The sequence below is a fragment of the Eriocheir sinensis genome, chromosome 61, assembly GCF_024679095.1.
Source record: "Eriocheir sinensis breed Jianghai 21 chromosome 61, ASM2467909v1, whole genome shotgun sequence".
NCBI lineage: Eukaryota > Metazoa > Arthropoda > Malacostraca > Decapoda > Varunidae > Eriocheir > Eriocheir sinensis.
In genome coordinates, this window is record NC_066569.1 from 8,241,338 (window position 1) to 8,258,837 (window position 17,500).

Consider the following 17,500-nt stretch of genomic DNA (forward strand, 5'->3'; position numbering starts at 1 on the left):
GAGAGAGGGGGGGGTGTAGAGAGAGAAGGGTAGAGAAGGGAAGGAACGCTATTGAAAGAATATGAAAAGGAAGGGAAGGAAAGGGAAAGAGGGGGAAAGTATAGGAAGGAAATGAAAGGAATTTGATGAAAAAAGGGAAGGAAGGAAAGGGAAAGGAAGGAGTGAAAGGGAAAGAAGAAAATAAGGAAAGGAAGGAAAGGGGAAGCAAAGGGAAAGTGAAGAAAGGATATGAAGGAAATGAAAGGGATATGAAGAAAAAAGGGAAGAAAAGGGAAGGAAGGAAAGGGAAGGGAAGGAGTGACAGGGAGAGAAAAAAATTAGAAAAGGAAGGGAAGGAAAGGGGAGAAGAGGAAAAGTGAAGAAAGGATATGAAATGGATAAGAAGAAAAGGGAAGAAAAGGGGAAAGAAAAGGAAGGGAATAACGAAGAAAAGGGAAGGAAGGAAAGGACAGGGAAGGAGTGAAAGGGAAAGAAAAAAATAAGAAAAGGGAAGGAAAGGGATGTAAGGTAAACTATAATAAATAAAAGGATGAGAAGGAAAAGAAAAAAGAAGGAAAAGGGAAAGAAAAGGAAGGAAAGAGGAAGAAGAGGAAGAAAAAGGAAGCAAAGGAAAAGTAAAGAAAGGAAATTAAAGAGATGAGAAGGAAAAGGAAGAGAAGGAAAGGGAAAGGAAGAGAAGGAAAGGGAAAGGAAGAGAAGGAAAAGGGAAAGAAATGGAAGGAAAGAGGAAGAAGAGGAAGGAAAGGGAAGCAAAGGAAAATTGAAGAAAGGAAATTAAAGGGAAGAAAAGGAAAAGGAAGAGAAGGAAAGGGAAGGAAATAAAAGAAAAGAGGAAGAAAAGGAAGGGAAGGAAAGGGAAATAGGGGAAAATTGAAGAAAGGAGATAAAAAGGATGAGAAGGAAAAGGAAGAGAAGGAGAGCGGAAGAAAAGGAAGAAAAGACAAAGAAAAGGAAGGGAAGGAAAGGAAAATAGGGGAAAAGTGAAGGAAGGAAATGAAAGGGATGAGAAGGAAAGGGAAGAGAGGGAAAGGGAAAGTAAAGGAAGGGAAGGGAAAGGAAAGGAATGGTAGGGAAAGGAAGATAAATGAGTAGAAAAAAGAGGAGATGATAGGGAAGGGAAAGAAGGAGAAGAGAAAGGAGGGGAGAGAGAGAGAGAGAGAGAGAGAGAGAGAGAGAGAGAGAGAGAGAGAGAGAGAGAGAGAGAGAGAGAGAGAGAGAGAGAGAGAGAGAGAGAGAGAGAGAGAGAGAGAGAGAGAGAGAGAGAGAGAGAGAGAGAGAGAGAGCAACGGGAAACAAAATCTAACTCCATCAGAATTTATCAGGGGAAGGGAAACAAGGGTGAGGGGAAACTAGGGTGAGTATTATACCAGGGAGAATAAACTATGGAAGGAAGAGAGAACTTGGGCTAGGGTGAAGGGGGAGAAGAGTGGATATAGGGTGAAAATCTGATCTAGGGTGAGAGGGAGGTAAAAAGAAGCTAGGGTGAATGGGGAACAAGGGTGAATCAGTAAATAGGGTGAGAAACTGATGTAGGGTGAGAAAGGGACAAGGGTGAATATAGTAAATAGGGTGAGAAAGTGATCTACGGTGAGAAAGTGAAGTAAAAAGAAGCTAGGGTGAATAGGGGACAAGGGTGAATGTAGTAAATAGGGTGAGAAAGTAGGGTGAATAGGGAACAAGGGTGAATATAGTAAATAGTTTGAGAAAGTGATCTAGGGTGAGAAAGTGAAGTAGGGTGAATAAGGGACAAGGGTGAATATAGTAAATAGGGTGGGAAAGTGATCTAGGGTGAGAAAGTGAAGTAGGGTGAATAAGGGGCAAGGGTGAATATAGTAAATAGGGTGGGAAAGTGATCTAGGGTGAGAAAGTGAAGTAGGGTGAATAAGGGACAAGGGTGAATATAGTAAATAGGGTGAGAAAGTGATCTAGGGTGAGAAAGTGAAGTAGGGTGAATAAGGGACAAAGGTGAATATAGTAAATAGGGTGAGAAAGTGATCTAGGGTGAGAAACTGATCTTTGGTGAAAAATGAGAAAAACAAGCAAGGGTGAACTTTATAATTTATCTAAGGTGAAACAGCAGGGCAAGGGAAAGTAATGATGAGAGGGTGACTGCTTAATTAGGGTGACAATTTGATCTAGGGTGAAAAAAACTGAATAAAGTGAACCAAGGATGAAATTTAGTTCTAGGGTGAAAGAACAGCAACCAGGGAAATATCATAAAAGGGTGATTAATTTACTGTCGATTAAAAAAAAATCTGATCTAGGGTGAAAGTAAATAATTAAAGCTAGGGTGAGATTTAGACATAGGGTGAAAGAGCAGGACTACGGGGGGGGGGAAATATACATAGGGTGACTTTTTTTTTAACTAGAGTGAGACTTTTCTAGGGTGAACTGCAAGGGTGATAACTATAAATAAGGGTGACGTAGGGTGACATTTAGAGCTAGGGCGAGAGGTAAGGGCTACGGAAAGTATGATAGATAGGGTGACTTCATACTAGGGTGATTAACTGCCAGGGTGAGAATCAGACCTAAAGGTAATATAGGGTGATATTTATAGCTAGGGGAAGTATTATAGATAGGGTGACTTTATACTAGGGTGATTAACTACTAGGGTGAGAAGCATAACTAAGGGTGAATAAGGGTGAAGGAGTCAGCCGAGGGAAAGTATATGAATAGGGAGAAGATAAAAACAAGGGTGAGGAATTGCTAGGGTGAGGGAAACAATATCCAGACACAATTTAGGGTGAAAATACATGGTTAGGGAAACTTATGGATAGGGTGACCACTTAAGTTAGGGTGAAACAACATATTTAGGGTGGAAATTAAAACTAAAGATGAGCTAGGGTGTTTATAAATAAGGACTAGGGTGAAAACAATCTAGGGTGAAATAAAAAGGGTGAGGAGTGTTAAGGTGACTAAACTAGGGTGAGGCGAAGCAAGGGTGAGAAAAAAAAGGCCAATGGATGTTACATAAAGCAATAAAATAGGGTGAAGAGAGGGAGAAATAAAAAATAGGGTGAAAAGGGAGAAATAAAAATAGGGTGAAGAAAAGGAGAAATAAAAATAGGACGAAAAAAGGGAGACATAAAAATAGGGTGATTTAAGGGAGAAATAAAGATAGGGTGAAATAAGGGAGAAATAAAGATAGGGTGAATTAAGGGAGAAATAAAGATAGGGTGAATTAAGGGAGAAATAAAGATAGGGTGAATTAAGGGAGAATTAAAGATAGGGTGAAATAAGGGAGGAAAAAATAGGGTGAAATAATAGTAGGGTGAGGTCAGGGTGGGTTAGGGTGAGGAAGAGGAGGGGAAGGAGAGAACAAGGGAGAGGAAAGGGTGAGTGAATGACCGAAGGAAGGAAAAATAGGGTGAGAGCATTTTTTTAGGGTAACAGATAGAGACGGATAGACAAAAGTAGATGAAGAGAGAGAGAGAGAGAGAGAGAGAGAGAGAGAGAGAGAGAGAGAGAGAGAGAGAGAGAGAGAGAGAGAGAGGAGATCAGGGTGAGAATAGATAAAGATAGAGAGAGGAGATCAGGGTGAGAATAGATAAAGATAGATAAAGATAGAAAAACAGAGAAAAAAATATAGAAATTAAGATAGAGAAAGAGAAAGAGAGACAATATGAGATAGAGAAAGAGAGAAAGATTAGGATGAAAAACTTAGAATTAGACAAAGATAGATAGAAATAGATAAAGAGAAAGAGAGTGAAAGTAAGATAGACAGATAGATAGAAAGATAGATAGAAAGAAAGATAGATAGATAGATAGATAGATAGACAGATAGACATTTTAAGGTAAGAACAACTATATTAGGGTGATTGACAGATAGATGAGAGTAACAAAGAGGAATGGATAGATAAATAAATACACACTAAATTTAGGGTGAGAGAGACAGAGATAGATGATAGACAAGACAGATAGATAGACAGGGAGAAAGAGGTATAAAAAAAGATGATAGTTAAGACATAGATAGAGAAAGAGTTAAAAAGATAGGGTGAGGTAGAGCCCGAGAGCAGGGTGAGTGAGGGTGATGCGAGGCGTTAGGGTGAGGGGGCATGCTAGTATAGGGTGGCACTAACCTCTCAAAGCCTCTGCTGAAAATAAAGATAAAGTGAAAGAATTTAGTGCCAAGTTAGGGTGCCGCTTCTCACCCTAGCCAGGCCGCTGTGCCACACCCCGCACCCTGGACACACCCTACACACATCCTAAGCACTTACTCTCCCTTCTTTCATTCTCTTTTTCACCCTGATATAGATGTGACACCCTTTCTTCACCCTAAACTAATACTACTACTACTACAACTAAAATAATAATAATAATAATAATAATAATAATAATAATAATAATAATAATAATAATAATAGTAATAATTTAAAACCATATCTATAGCCCTTTACTTCCTACACTCTCTCTCTCTCTCTCTCTCTCTCTCACAGGGAGGGGAATGGCACGCGACCCCCTCTGTGGCCCTCTGAAATTTAGGTGTGTTAATATATGCTTTTGAGGAGGCACACACTTACACACACACACACACACACACACACACACACACACACACACACATACACGCACGCACGCACACGCACACACAAACACTCTCTCACACACACACACACACACACACACACACACACACACACACACACACACACACACACACACAGGACGATAAAACAAACAAACAAACAAACAAACAAACAATCCCTTGAAATACATATAACAACAACAACAACAACAACAACTACTACTACTACTACTACTACTACTACTACTACTACTACTACTACTACTACTACTACTACCACACTTAAAACAATAACAGAAACAGGAAGAAAATGCAACAGAGAGAGAGAGAGAGAGAGAGAGAGAGAGAGAGAGAGAGAGAGAGAGAGATAATGGTCGCAGGAAAACAAGAGATCCCGGAATTCATTTACTTAAGTACCGATGCGATCCCCTTAACAACATCAACAACAACAACAACAACAGGAAAATTAGTTCAAGAAAATAGGTTTTGTGTGGGAAGAAAAAAAATGTTGAGGAAGAGGAGGAGGAGGAAGAGGAGGAGGAGGAGGAGGAGGAGGAAAAGAACAAGAAAAACAAGAACTAGCTGAGAAAGAAGAGGAAGAAGAGGAGGAGGAGGAGGAGGAGGAGGAGAAGGAGGAGAAGGAGAAGGAAGAAGAAGTAAAACAAGAAAAAGACGAAGAACAAGAACAAGAAAAAGAAGAACTGAAGGAGGAGGAGGAGGAGGAAAAGGAGGAGGAGGAGGAGGAGGAAAAGGAAGAGAAGAGAAGAAGAGGAGGAGGAGGAGGAGGAGGAAAGAAAAGGGAGATGATATATTACGATAAACGAAAAACTATCATTATTATTATTATTATTATTATTATTATTATTATTATTATTATTATTATCTTCATCATCATCATCGTCACTTCAACAGAAAACCTCCAACAAAGGATAAACTCAACCATCCCTTCCGGTATAATTAACATGACCATAATTGTCGCTGTTATTTTCAGGGCATACTGTAGAATAATAATTACATATACCATCGCTTACTTATTTATTTATTTATTTATACATTTCCTTCCTTTTCTACCGTTCGCTGTTTAACCCAGTAGCTGCGGGGGTCATATTTCTTAGGCTAGGTTAGGTTAGGTTAGGTTAGGTTAGGTTAGGTTAGGTTAGGCTAGGTTAGGTTAGGTTAGGTTAAAGGTCCCTCTAAGTAAATTAATGAGAAAGAATCATCACTCATGCAAACCATTTCATAATATATATCAACGCATGTGTGATCAGTTTATGCATCATCTATTTTGGGAGTTTTATATCATGGCTGAAATTTGGCCCATCGCTGGTACACGGTAAAGCCACAAATTTGGCCCGTCGCTGCTACCGGGTTAAGAAGATTAACGATTTGTCGTAGTGAGGAATTCAGCAAACGATATAGTATTATTTTCTCTCCTTCCTTTCTAAATAAAACTAGTAAAAAGTAACATAAAAGAATGATAGGCTGTAAGTTGTAAGGCTACCATCGTTTTTCTTTTTCCCGATGGTCGTGGAAATACATTATTAGATCGTAGCAGGGAATTAAAAAGAAACGTTATATTATTTACTCTATTTTTCTTTACTCACTAATAAACATAAAGGAACTAACAAAATATAAATAAAACACTAACAAAACAAAAAAACAAAGGCTATGGAATTATTAGGCTATCCTCTTTTTCTCTTTTCATTTCTTTTTTTTATCTTTTCTTTCTTTTCAAATTCCAGGTTCGTAGAAATTAAGAAATAAACGTTTTAGTATATCCTTTAGTCTTTCCTTTCTCAATAAAACAAGTCAATAAAAATAGGCTCTAGAATTTATTAGGCTACCATCGTTTTCTCTTTCTTTTTACTACTGGCCGCTAAAAAGAAGATTGCAGATTCGTAGAAATTAAAATATGAACGTTGAAATTTATCTTTTTGTCTTTCCTTTCTCAACAATAAAACTAATAAAAAGATATGCTCCAGAATTTATTAGGCAACCATCGTTTTCTCTTTCTTTTTACTACTGGCCGCTAAAAAGAAGATTGCAGATTCGTAGAAATTAAAAAAATGAACGTTGAAATCTATCTTTTTGTCTTTCCTTTCTCAACAATAAAACTAATAAAAAGATATGCTCCAGAATTTATTAGGCTACCATCGTTTCCTCTTTCTTTTTTATTGCTGTCCGCTAAACAGATTGCAGGAGGTTCGTAGAAGTTAAGAAATGAACGTTGTAGTATATCTTTTTGTCTTTCCTTTCTCTATAAAACGAGTAAAAACAGAAAGGCTACAGAATTAGTCGTACACCGTCTCCTTCTTCACTGCTGGCCGCTAAGGAAGATTGCCAACTCGTGGAAATAAAGAATTCAACATTATATTATTTTCTTCTCTTTTTCCTTTCCCAGCAAACCAAGTAGGCCTATAAAACAGAAAAATGGGCTCTCTAAATAGTAGGCAACCATCGTTATTCTCTTTTGCCGGTGTCCATTTTAAAAGATGGTTGCGATTCGTGAAAAAATATGGAATTACACAATATATAATTTTTCTCTCTCTTTCCTTTCTCAGTAAAACAAGCAAGAAAAGAAGATAGGCTCTAAAATTAGTAGGCTACGTGTCGTCATTTCCTATTTCTTTTTATCCAATGGCCGATTAAGATTTTCGATTCGTGGTTGTAATAAAGAATTCAGCATGGTATTATTTTTTCCGTCTTTCATTTCTCAATAAAAAAAGGAAAACCAGGAAAAGTAAGGCCTAGAACAGACATTATAAAACAGTTCATCGCCCAAGAACACATATTTGACAAGTCTTTCGTAGGTGTTGTGGGCATTTCCTGAGGTAGTTTTATGACCCTGGTGGTAGTTGGGTATTGGGGCTGTTTTCTTCCTTTCCATCCTTTCCCTTTCTGTTCTTCATCCCCTTTTCCTCTCTTCATCTTCCTTCCCTTTCATTCTTTCATATATCATTTTTTCATCTTTCTCTTCTCTCCTCCGCAAACACATGAACCCTCCCTCGCTTCCTCTCTTCCTCCTCCCTATCCTTCCCCTCCTCCATGATCCATTCCATTCTTCCTCAGTGTATGGAAGAGCAGAGGGGAGGAAAGGACCCGAGGATGCAAACACAAAACCGTTCTCGCTAATCTGGGCCTCGCTACAATGGGCTACCGTCGTTCTCTCTTTCTTTTTTCCTGTTCGCTGTTAAGATTTTCGGTTTCTTGTAATAAATAACTCAACATGCATTATAATATCTTTTCCTCTTTTCTGTCCCACTTCAACATATAAGAAAAAAAAGGATTATGTACAGTACGGTATAAGGTTATGTAGTGTAAGTAGGCTACCGTCATTTCGCTGTTAAGATTTTCGATTTCTTGTAATAAATAACTCAACATGCATTATCTTATCTTTTCCTCTTTCCTTTCCCACTTCAACAAATAAGAAAAAAAGGGATTATGTACAGTACGGTATAAGGTTATGTAGTGTAAGTAGGCTACCGTCATTTCGCTGTTAAGATTTCCGATTTGTTGTAATAAAAAACTCAACAAGCATTACATTATATTTTCCTCTTTCTCACTTAAGCAAATACGAAAAAAAAGGATAATGTACAATACGGTATAAGATAATGTTGAATGAGCAGGCTATACCGTCATTTCCTCTTTCGTTATATATATTCACGCTGTCAGATTAATTAAGACTGTCGCTTCGTAGCCTAGTTAAGTATATTTCCTCAAACGTTATATCTTTTTTTCTCTCTTTTTTCCTCACTCACTGAACAAGGAAAAAACAAGACTGATATGTACGATTATATTATCCTTTCATTTTTATTTTCCACTCGTCGCTTAAGAAGATTACAATTCGTGGAAATAAGGAATTCAACAAAAGTTCTAACATAATCATTCCTCTCTTTCCTTTCTCCGTGAATGATAAAAATAAGAAATAATAAAACCGACATCCCACATCCCTTTGTCACACGATTATATTTACTTTACTGAAGAATTGTGTCTCGCTACTTTTAGATTTCTACTTTCAGTGTTTCCCGGTAGAGGTCGCCACAGGCAGATCACACATGTCCTCCTTTTCCATCGCTTCCCGTCCTCTGTATCTTTCTCTGTCCTGCCAACCTCCAGCGTGTTCCTTCCCTTCACCGTGAAAGCAAAAAACACTCACGGTAACCCAAATCATCTCCTTGGTGGACTTGGGAAACACGTCGGTATTGTCAAACGCTACCGACTCTTGTATCAATTATTTACAAAGGCCAAAATATACATAAGTCAGGTTCTTGTGAGTGATAATTTAGGTTCACGGTACAGAAGAAGGGTCAAACTACCACCAGGGTCATAAAACTATACCCCTGGAAATGCCCAGAACTCCTACGAAAGCCTTGTCAAATGTGTGGGTATTTAGGTTCGTGGTACAGAAGAAGGGTCAAACTACCACCAGGGTCATAAAACTAACCCTGGAAATGCCCACAACTCCTACGAAAGCCTTGTCAAATATGTGGGTATTTAGGTTCGTGGTACAGAAGAAGGGTCAAACTACCACCAGGGTCATAAGACTACCCCTGGAGATGCCCATAACTCCTACGAAAACCTTGTCGAATATGTCTACCTGGGCGACGAACTGTTTTTTTAATACGACCAAATATAGTCATAAGAACCGAAAACGTTTGAAAATACGGGATTAGAAACACAGTAATTGAATATACTTTGCCCACCTGAACAGTATGACCATGAAAGGGGGGGTAGGGGAGGAAAAAGGGAAAGGAAATGTGGGAGAGAAACTGGAAGGGAAGATAGCGAGTTATAATAAGCGATTGGCCTATCCCTAATGACGACGCAGGAGGAGCAGAAGAAGGAGGAGGAGGAGGAGGAGGAGAGGTAGTATTATGATGAGAGAAGAAGAGAGTAAGAAGAATGAGTGTAATTAAGTGATGATTACAGGAGATTGACGATAAAAGACAAAAGAATGAAGATAAAAGACGGGATTGCTCTCAAATTAAAGGTGTCACGATCAACAGGTATATGAACGGAGGTGTTGACAGGTGACGGTGCTTTTGAAAGATGAAGAGACAGATTATGGATTTTTTGTTTTATCTTTTCTACGCTTTCCTTTTCATTTTTTTTCAACATCGTCAACTATTCATTATTTATTTATTTACTTTCATTTATTTATTTTTATTGTATATTCGTGTTTTCGATTCGGCGCCGAGTTTTTGTTGTCGCCGAAACCGTAAAATGAATAAAAGAAAAATCATTAAAGAAAATGGGATAAAATGAGAAAAATATAAATTAAAATACATACGAAATCAATTCAAATAAAAAAAATACAAGAAAACAGAAATAGAATAAAATCGAAAATGATAATATAAAAAAATAAATGAAAATAAAACAAGAAATAAGAAAATACAGCAATAATGAAAAATAAAAGTACACAAAACAATACAAAACGACAAAAAGACAATGATAAAAAATAAATAAAGATAAATAAATAAATAAACAAAAAAAAATAGAACAAGAAATACGAAAATAGAGAAAAAAAATAAAAATAAAAGTACATAAAATTATAATACAATAAAAATACGGTGATAAAAATAACAAAAATAGAAAACAAAAACAAAATGAAACAAAATAAAATAAAATACATATAAATGAAAAACAATAGAAATAAAAATATATATAAAAAAACAATAAAATACAAAAAAAAAAAAAAAATAGATGAAAAAACAATAGAAATAAAAAAAACTCAATAAAATGCAATAAAATAAATATATATGAAACACAACAACAACAACAACATCAACAGGTAAACAAGACGGAGCGAACAGGTGTGTCGGCTAATTACCAGGTATCCACAGGTAGCCGACATAATTAACGCCTTTCCACCTGCCTTCACTTTCACTTTTACTTTCTTTTCTCTCCTTTTCTCTCTTCCTTTCTTTTCTCAGCAACAAGTTATGGTGATTTTTTTCTTTTAATTTATTTTCTTTGTCTTCCATTGAGAGAGAGAGAGAGAGAGAGAGAGAGAGAGAGAGAGAGAGAGAGAGAGAGAGAGAGAGAGAGAGAGAGAGAGAGAGAGAGAGAGAGAGAGAGAGAGAGAGAGAGAGGAAACAGAGAAACACAGACAAAACACACATATTCATTAAGACACAAACACACACAAACACACACAAACAAACAAACAAACAAACAAAGAAAAAAGGAAGGAAAATATGAAGATAAGTTAGATTGCTATAAAGGAAAGTAAGAAAACAAAACAAAGAAAAAAAAAAGAAAGGGTATTGTTAAAGGAATTAGGAAAAAAAAAGAAAAAAAGGAGTTGGGTGGGAGCTCTGAGGGCGGCAAACACACACACACACACACACACACACACACACACACACACGAAATCGCCTAATAACCAGCCAATATATATAATCTCTCTCTCTCTCTCTCTCTCTCTCCGGATAATTCTCTAATCTCTCCACCCAATTACAGGAAGGAAAATGGATTCACTAAGAAGAGAGAAGGAGGTAATGGAGGTAAAGTGGAGGAAAGGGGGGGAGAGGGATGGAGAGAAGGGGGGAGGGGGAGGGAAGAGATAGAAATGGAGGGGGAAGGAAAAGAAGAAAAGAAAGAAATAGAAGGGAAAGAAATGGATTGACTGGGAAAAGATACGGAAACGAAGAGGGAAAGGAAAAAGAAGGGAAAGAAATTGACTGACAGGGAAAAGATACGGAAAAGAAAAGGGAAAGGAAGAAGAAGGGAAAGAAATTGATTAACAGGGAAAAGATCAGGAAAAGAAGAGGGAAAGGAAAAAGAAGGGAAAGAAATTGACTGACAGGGAAAAGATAAGGAAAAGAAGAGGGAAAGGAAAAAGAAGAAGGGAAAGAAATTGATTAACAGGGAAAAGATCAGGAAACGAAGAGGGAAAGGAAGAAGAAGGGAAAGAAATTGATTGACAGGGAAAAGATCAGGAAAAGAAGAGGGAAAGGAAAAAGAAGGGAAAGAAATTGATTGACAGGGAAAAGTTCAGGAAAAGAAGGAAGTGAAATAGAAATGAAAGGAATGGATAGACAGGGAAAAGATAAGGAAAAAAAAGAAGAAAAATAATGAAATAGAAATGAAAGAAATGGATTGACAGGGAAAAAAGACAAAGAAAAAAACAAAGAAAAGAATGAAAAAGAAGTGAAAGAAATGGATCGAAAAAAAAGAAAAGATGAGGCAATGAAAGGAAAAAATGAAGTAAAATGAAATGAAAAATAAAGAATTGAAAAGTAGGAAAATAAAATAAAATAAAGGAAAAATGAAGAGGAAAGAAAAGGAAGAAAGGAAAAAAAGATTGAAAGGGAAGAGAAGGTAAGGGAATGAAGGAGGAAGAAGGAGAGGGACAGAAAGTAGGGAAGGAGGAAAAGGGAGAGAAGGAAGGAAGGAAGAGGAGGAAAGAAGAAACAGTAGCGGAGGAGTGGAGAGAAAGACGGGGAGGGAAGGAGAGAAAGCAGGAGGGAAGAAAGAATAGGGGAGTTAAGGGGGAGGAGTGGAGAGAAAGAAGGGGAGGGGGAAAGGTGGAGGGGAGGTAAGGGGGAGGGAAAGGAGAGAAGGTAGGGGAGGAAAGAGTGGGGAGGGAGGAAAACGCGGAGAAGGGGATGGAAGGGGAGGAGGAGAGAGAGAAAAGGGGAGGGATGGAAGAGAGGAAGGGAGGTAAGATGGGGGAGTGGAGGGAAAAGTGGAGAGAAAAAAGTGGAGAGAAGGAGGAAAGGAAAAATGGAGCGAGGAAAGTGATTTATTATTATTATTATTATTATTATTATTATTATTATTTTCACTCCCCAGCAAATAACGTTCAAAGAGCAAGTTTCTGGGTTCCTATTGGCTAACACAATGCCTCAGTCTCTTACGTCACGGCCATTCTCTCCTCTGATTGGTCGAGTCCTTCCCTCCCTCCCTCCCTCCTGTGCTAAGCTGCCATTGGTCGACCGGCTCATGTCCTTATCAGTAACTGGCTGCTTGCGATTATGACGTCACGAGAGAGAGAGAGAGAGAGAGAGAGAGAGAGAGAGAGAGAGAGAGCGAGAGAGAGAGAGACCCACTAAAAAGATTGATCATTAGGGAAGAATTTCATTAAGAAGTGAGACAAAAACGAGAGAGAGAGAGAGAGAGAGAGAGAGAGAGAGAGAGAGAGAGAGAGAGAGAGAGAGAGAGAGAGAGAGAGAGAGAGAGAGTAAAGCCAAACAATCAATCTCACAAGCAAAAAAAAAAGTGCGTGGGAGAATCCATAACACACACACACACACACACACACACACACACACACACACACACACAGAGCGGTTTTCAGGCATAACTTTTTTTTTTTATATTCAGAGAGAGAGAGAGAGAGAGAGAGAGAGAGAGAGTGAGAGACTCAGGTGATACCTTAATTAAGTAAGTCTTTTGTGAGATAGATCACAAAACTTTAGCACCTCAGACAAGGCTCTCTCTCTCTCTCTCTCTTTTACTACTTAAGGTTAATGAGAGCAGAGGAGGAGGAGGAGGAGTAGGAGGAGGAGGAGGAGGAGGAGGACGGGTAAGAGGTGGAGGAGGAAGAAGAACAAGAAAATGAACACTTAGAAATAATAGAAAAGAAAAAAAGAAAAAAAAAGAAAAGAAGAAGAAAAAGCAAACAGTATCAAAGGAAGCAGAGGAAAGAAGGAAAAAAAACGAGAAAAAGAAATAAAGAAAAATATGAAAAAAACAAAAGAAAAAAGCAGGAAATAGAAGATGACAATAAAAAACGAGAGAGAGAGAGAGAGAGAGAGAGAGAGAGAGAGAGAGAGAGAGAGAGAGAGAGAGAGAGAGAGAGAGAGAGAGAGAGAGAGAGAGAAAACAAAAAAATATAAAAAATAAAACAAAAATAAATAAAAAAACAAGGAAATGAGAAAAAGATAAAGAAGGGAACGGAAAGGAAGAGAGAGAGAGAGAGAGAGAGAGAGAGAGAGAGAGAGAGAGAGAGAGAGAGAGAGCAAATGAAAACAGAAAAAAATATTAAAAGAAAACAAAAAAGAAATGAAAAAACAAGGAAATGAGAAAGAGAGACAGGGAAGGAAAGAGAGAGAGAGAGAGAGAGAGAGAGAGAGAGAGAGGGACGCCCGCAGCTAGGTAGGGTCGGCGCAGCGCTCGTCGATCAATTAAAGAAAAACACTTGGGGCCTCCCTTGAAGGACATGCAAAGTTACGTTTTCTGTGATGAGTCAGCGGCCACAGAAAACGGAAGCAGAAATGGCAGTCTAAAATATATGGGTCTTTTTCTCTTTTATTTTCTTTATGGTGCAGTGGAAGTGTTGGTATCCCTCGTTTTCTGTGTCTATTTTGTTCTTTTTTATCCCTTTTTCTCTATGTCTTCTTCTTATCTATATTTCGCTTTCTTGTGTATGTTCTTCCTTCTAAGTTTTTCCTTCCCTTTTTCTTTCTTTTTTCTTCATTTAAGGGCAGGATAGAGAGTTTGGCAGGAATAGTAATTTGTATATGTGTTTCTTTGTATAGCTTTTTCTACTCTTTAAATGTCTCCTCTCCTCTCCTCTCCTCTCCTCCTCCTTATTCAAATCTTCATTCTCTCCTTCTCTCCTTCTTTTTCTCCTCCTCCTTCCTCTTCTTTTTCTCCTCTTCCTTCCATCTCTCTTCCTCCTTCTTCTATGTTCAGCCTCTCCTTCTCCTTCCCTTCTTTTCCTCCTCCTCTTCCTTATTCAAATCTTCATTCTCTCCTTCTCTCCTTCTTTTTCTCCTCCTCCTTCCTCTTCTTTTTCTCCTCTTCCTTCCATCCCTCCTCCTCCTTCTTCATAAGTTCAGCCTCTCCTTCTCCTTCCCTTCTTTTCCTCCTCCTCTTCCTTCCTCTCCTCCTCCTCCTCCTTCATTTGTTGAGCCCTTCCAATTCCTCCTCCTCTTCCTCCTCCTCTCCTCTCCTTCTCCTTCCCTCCTTTTCCTCCTCCTCTTCCTTCCTCTTCTCCTCCTCCTCCTTCATTTGTTTAGCCCTTCCAATTCCTCCCCCTCTTCCTCCTCCTCTCTTCTTCCTTCTTCTTCATATGTTCATCCTTTCCTTCCCCTCCCTCTTCTTTTCCTCCTCCTCTTTATTCCATCTCTCCTCCTCGATCCTTCCTCATATTTCCATCCTTTCCTTCTTCTCTCCCTTCTTTTTCTCCTCCTCCTCCTCTTCCTTCCCCTTCATATATTCAATCAGGCTTTCCTTCCCCTTCCTCTTTTCCTTCTCTCCTACGCCTCATCCTCTTTCATCCCTTTATTTCCATCTTCTAATCTTTCTTTTCCTTCATCTTTTTCTTCTTCCTCTGTATACTTCTCTTCCTTCTATTCCTACACATCACCCTCTTTCAACCCTTTCTCTATTTCCATCTTCTTCTAATCTTTCTTTTCCTCCCTCTTCTTCTTCCTATGTATAATTCTCGTTTCATATTTCTCATTTCTTTCTCTTTTTTTTTCTACTTTCAGGACAGGATGGAGTTTGTGAGGTAAGTGTTTTGTGTATGTGTTCTAATTAATTAACCTCTATTTTTTTTTTTTGTCTAATCTACCTCTTGTCTAGTGTTGGGGATCGTATAAGGATTGTGAGATAACTGTTTTGTGTATATTTTCCTCTCTCCATACTTATAACATGAAATAAAATGAAAACAAAGAACATAAAAAAAAGCAGAAATATATGAAATGAAAAAGGAGGAATATAAAAGGAAAACAGAAAGAGGACCCGAAGAGGAAATGAAATATGAAATGAAATACAAGAACGTTAGATAAAACTTATACGAAACGGCTTGATGAAAAACTTTGACGGAAAATGTAAAATGTGAAAGGGAAAAAACAGGAAAAAAGAAGATGTTAGCAAGTAAAAACGATGCGCAGAGAGAGAGAGAGAGAGAGAGAGAGAGAGAGAGAGAGAGAGAGAGAGAGAGAGAGAGAGAGATTTAGGCCTATAGTGGAGCTCCGTCTGTGTGTTCCTATTACTAACGACCTCACTCACTTTCATAATGTTCACGTAGGCCTAAGCGTTGATCCAGTCATTCTTCACGCTTAACACACACACACACACACACACACACACACACACACACACACACACACACACACACACACACAGAGGCCGCCATTCGAGCTCATCCGTCCATGCCAGCGAAAAAAAAAGTATAATTTCCAAAGTAGATTTCCGCCTCTCTGATTTATATATGAACTCCCCTACACACACACACACACACACACACACACACACACACACACACACACACACACACATCTTCTTCCCTCTTTCCCTTTCTCTTCTTCTGTTCCCTCTTTTCCTTCCATTCTTTTCCCTTCCTTTTCTTTCTGTTTCCTTCCTTTCCTCTTCTTCTTGCCTTCTATTCCCTCTTTCCCTTCCTTTTCTTTCTGTTTCCTTCCTTTTCCTTTCCTTTCCTTCTTCCATTCTATTCCCTTTTCCTCTGTTCCCTTTTTTCCTTCCATTCTTTTCCTTTCCTTTGCTTTCTTTTCCCATCCTTTTCTTTCCTCTCTTCATTCGCTTCCACCCTTTCTGTCTGTTTAAGACTCTCTCTCTCTCTCTCTCTCTCTCTCTCTCTCTCTCTCTCTCTCTCTCTCTCTCTCTCAAAACATAAGCACAGGGATAATTTTACACATAATTTATATTTAACTAAAAGAAAATAACAATAAAAACATTTAGCGTCAGTTCTCGATAACATAAACTCACACACATTTATATATTTAGTTAAAAAGAACATCGTACATATATTTAGCAAGTTATTTAAAGGCTAATAGAGGAGTGTTTCTATAGATGTTTGAAGGGTAAATATTGTTTAAGTTGCTCTCGCAGTTAATGAAGAAAAAGGTCAACACAAAGAGAGAGAGAGAGAGAGAGAGAGAGAGAGAGAGAGAGAGAGAGAGAGAGAGAGAGAGAGAGAGAGAGAGAGAGAGAGACAAAACAATGTCGCTCGTCACACACACACACACACACACACACACACACACACACACACACACAACATCTGATATAGCAGAGAAGCCACAAACAAGGCAATCGGTCGAACAAACAGACAAACAAACAAACACTTGACAAACACAACAAGGCACGTGACCCCCCTCCTCCCCCCTCCCTATAAACAAACAAACAAACAAACAAACAAACATTGACTACTCATTGCACTCTCTTCCCTTCCCTTTCCTTCTGTTCCCTTCCCTTTCCCTTTTATGCTCCTCCCTTCCTCTCTTCCCTTCCCTTCCTTCTCCTAATCTTCCGTCCCTTCCTTTCTTCCCTTCCTTTCTAATTCCATTCCCTTCTCTTCCTCTTCCCTTCCTTCCCCTTTCCTTATCTTCCTCTCTGTTTCCCTTCTCTTCCCTTCCTTTCCTTCTGTTCCCTTCTCTTCCCTTCCCTTCTTCCTTTCTCTAATCTTCCTTCCTCTCTTCATTCATTCCCGCCCTCTCTATCTGTCTAATTTAATTCACCACCCATAATTCTCTCTCTCTCTCTCTCTCTCTCTCTCTCTCTCCTACACCCTCTCTTTCACCCCATTTTCTTTTTTTCACTCAACTCACACCACAATCAAACTCACACCCTATTTTTCACCCTAATTCACTGCCTTCACCCTTTTCTTAGACCTTATTTTCAACCGTTCCTCTCACACCTCACTCTCACCCTTTCACACCCTTATTTTCACCCTTCTTCACCCTCGCTCACCCTTCAGATCATATATTCACACTTTCTCCCTTTCCGAATTTCCACCTTTTCTCTCTCACCCTAAATCTCACCCTTTCCTTCACATTTTCTCGTTCATCCTTCTCTACCTCACTCGTGCACTTCTTCTTCATCCTTCTTTCACTCTCACCCTCATGCACCCCTTCTTCAACCCTCCCTCACCCTAATTCACCCTCTCCTTCAACCCTATCACCCTAGCTTTCTCTCATACACCCCTCCTTTCACCCCTCTCTATAACTCTTCCTTCCTTTCACTCAAAAACACCCTTCCTCCCTCTTCCGTCACCCTAAC

The 17,500-nt window shown here is 38.7% G+C and overlaps 1 protein-coding gene across 1 annotated transcript in view; it reads right to left on the reverse strand.

The window, feature by feature from the left end:
- LOC126986333 (coiled-coil domain-containing protein AGAP005037-like) overlaps positions 1–17,500 on the reverse strand; it is a 192,025-nt gene that overhangs the window by 174,224 nt on the left and 301 nt on the right. The window lies entirely within an intron of this gene.